Raw genomic sequence first — 3,733 nt, 5'->3', positions numbered from 1 at the left:
AGGTCCAACACAAGGCTTGGTATTTCTAAAGCAACAATATCGTCATGGCCATAAAATAAGTTCAACATGTTAAGCCTTGTGAAAATACACTACACAGGTCAAATGAAGTTCAGAGTGAACATGCTCCCTTTTGCTGTTAGAATAAGCAGAAGTATGAACAAAAGGTGTCTTGTAAGCTGAAACCGTTAGAATAGGCAGGAAGAGGGTGGGCAAGTGGGATGGAGTCAAATGTCAAGTTTTCCATTCTGTATGTATTGCATATTCAAATTGCTTATGCTGATGCAAATAAAAACCATGTGTGCAGTCGAACACGCTGGCTTCGCCTCGGAGTTCGAGGGCTGCCCCGCGCGGAAATGACAGACAATCTTGGCTGGTTGATTCATTTGTTCAGGCTTGTTTTGATAGAAACATCCTTAACATTACTTGGTCCTTCGAATGCCGGATGAAAACGTGTGATCTGCGGTGGACGATTGACGACGACTGAAAACGGCGCCATCGTGAAAAGTCCTCTCTTCCAGGAGGCCGGTCCTCGGCCATCCTCCACCGGAGAGAACACAGACTTCATCCATGAACCGCGAGTGTCTCGACCAGCGGAGAGATTGTCACAGGTCAGTGGTTGTATACAACAGATAGTAAAAAACTTTTTTGGGTTTTTGAAGGATAGTAGGGTTTCAGGGAGTTCCTTTACCCGAAGAGATAGTACATCTTAGCTTAGCTATTTTCTGGAAGAAATACAGATTTAACTTTGCTATTTTGGAAGACTTGTTGGAAGACTCGGACAGTACAGAATTAACTGTTGTTTATTCTGGAAGGCAGATTAAGGCATTCCTTGTCTGGTAGAGAGTACAAGTGTAGTTGATTATATCTGCTCGGATAGTACAGAATTAACTGTTGTTTTTTCTGGAAGACAGATTTAGGGGTCCTTATTTCTGGTAGAGTACAGATGTAATTATTACTATATTTGGAAGTGATAGTACAACGTTTGTTATTTATAGAAGACGAAAATAGTTTATCTATTTTCACAGACACAGAACTGATCAATCTGTGAGTGTGTATGTGTATTGTATGAATGTCCAACGTTTGAGAAATCTAAAACTGACCGAGGGTTGTGAGTAAAAACACCCAGGAATACCCGCTCCAAATTGGGAGTAGAAGCTTGGTATTCAACCCAAAGTCAGGCAATTTGAATTTTTCTCAACACTGAGGAACCATAACTAGACACCATAACAATTAAGACTGTCAGAAATGGCGGCAGAATTGATGAAGGAAGTTAACTGTCAACTTTCCGAATTTGAAATAAAGGAAAAATGTAGGTTAGTTGAAATTGAAAAATATTGATTAGCTTCTCGTTTGTAGCTGTTCAATGTTGAGAACTGTGTGTGTTGTTTTGTGGGCCCGTGTATATGTCTGAGTCTGACTATGTGTGTGTGTGAGAACAAAGAAGAGAAAGGGTGGGGGTTGAGTCAGTGAGCTGGAGTGTGTGCGATTGGGGATTACTAATACCACTTGGTATTTTATCCCATGTAATACAGTAGGATTATAAACAGCAGACTGTTGTGGATGTAATAGACAAGAAATCTCCACCTGAAAAAGTTGAAGTGAGAATTGCCACAACAGGAAAATTGAGTTGCTGTCCTACTGATGAGAAACCAGTTTTTAGAACACCCTAGGTGTTGACAAACTGGTCCAATTTTCTAAAATTGGGGTATTGGGTAGTATAGTAAAGTCCAGGGAAACTTTGCAGTGTAGAGATTGGAAGTTAATAAGAAAAGAAAAGGAATGTGTAAAGAAAGAAAAAGAATGTGTAGAAAAGGGAAAGGAACAATTAATGTTCCATAGAAAGGATTGATGAAGTCCAAATGATAGGGCAAGTGAGAAAGGTGTCATAGGCAGATTTGCAAGTGGAAAACTGTATAGAGTAACAGAATGAGAACCTATGTGGTTGAGGGATGTAAGACACTGAGTTGGTTGCATGAATTGAAAGAGAGAAGTAGGTGTTATGAAAGATGGAATGAAGGTTTTGAAAGTGAACATGAGGAATCTTTGCAAAAGCATAGGTGTTTCCTGATTTTGAATTTTAAGTGGTGTCAAACCTGAGGTGCGGGGGCAGAATTTGGTTCTCTAACTGAGAGGCAAGGTAGGTTGAGAAGGAAAAGCGTAAGTGAAATAGGATGAGCGGAAAGTTAAGAGGGGGTTGGAGATGACTGAGAGGTAAAGTAGGTTGGGCAGATGCCAGAAGGAAAGCGTAAGTGAATTGGAACGAGCGGAAAGTTTAGGGGGAAGGAGCTGTTGCCATTGGCTTGAGATTGCCTGCTCGTAAATTGGCAGGGAGGAGTGGCCAGTAAACTGGAGCCTTTGGTAGGGGGCGTAACCCCTGGCAGCTTGGTTGCCTGGGGACCGCGTGATTGGCGTATGAACAGTGAGGCCCCCCCCCTCCCTTCTTTTTCTGCTGTGAGCGTCTAGGATAGGCTTGCACACGAGGGCGGCCAAGGAGAAGACGAGTAATTTACATAATGAATGAAGGGTTTGAGAACTTGTTTTAAGGAAGTGTACGATTGGGAAAATGAATGACTAGGCCGGGACCCCAGTGGGGCTTCGGACTGCGAGTTGATGTCCAAACCTCTGGATTCCCCCTCTGACAGTGACAACAGTGAGGACATTGAGGAAGATATTAAACATATGTTTGACCTCGAGAATTACTTAATGCGTCATCAAACTGAACCGATGAGATGCAGCTGTTAAAAAAGGAAGTCACATATTTAGGCCGCATTTTGACTGAAAAGGGGCGCATTTTTGGTGACAAGCAAAAAGAAGGCGTTGCCCGAGCCCTAAAACCAATAACAAAGAAGTAAATGATGTCCCTTATAGGTGTACGCAATTATTGCCAGGCATGGATTGCAAAGTACTTAGAAATCACACGACTATTGCTGGACATCATTTATGACAAGCCAATGACATTTGAGGAAAAAAAAAATGTTTGAACACTTGAGGTTGACAAGCTTTTGAACTTGTCAAGTGTGAACTCATTGATTAAGATGTATTAGCACTACCAAATTACTATGAGCCATTTGAGCAAACAGTGACTGCAAAAAATGGTTTCATGACCTTGTGTGGCTGCAGACGCGCAGGGCTCATGAAATCACTTGCATATTAGTCACAACAATTGGATCAAGCAGCCTTCACCCACCACATTCACATTGCACGGCGACCTAATTGTCACATTACACTGATAAGGTGCGCTCAGCCCAGCGTCACTTTTTCCCGCACCAGTAGAAGGCACACCACACGACTGTGGAAGCCGAGTCCAAATTACCACCAAACAGCGACCTGACCTCTTGGACACCTTTCTCCCGACTGGAGAGACAGTTTTTTGACGGCCGCAAAGGGGTGGGAATTTTTTTTTTAACAAAGCATTTTGTTTCAAGGGATATTAAAATCTGTATGTGCAGGACAAGCAGCAGAAACTTCTGTGCTGATCCAGAATTGTAAGATGTTTTCTAAAAAACATTTTACAATTTGGACTGACTGCCAAGATATATGTTTATGTGTTCTGTCGACATTGGGCAAACGGCGTTTTAAAAAAATCACAAAAGATGAAAGAAAAGTTGTGCATAAAGCACGTCTAAATAAGTATTTGTAAATGCAAAATTTTCTGAACAGAAAATGAAACGATTACAATTGAATACTGCCTCGCTGACAATGCAGCAAGGGGTAATGCACACACACACACACA

Source organism: Idiotropiscis lumnitzeri, unplaced genomic scaffold (genome assembly GCF_059441095.1).
Source record: "Idiotropiscis lumnitzeri isolate Australia: NSW breed Sydney's pygmy pipehorse unplaced genomic scaffold, RoL_Ilum_1.0 HiC_scaffold_113, whole genome shotgun sequence".
In the NCBI taxonomy this organism is placed as follows: Eukaryota; Metazoa; Chordata; class Actinopteri; order Syngnathiformes; family Syngnathidae; genus Idiotropiscis; species Idiotropiscis lumnitzeri.
Note: the sequence above shows the minus strand (reverse complement) of the source record.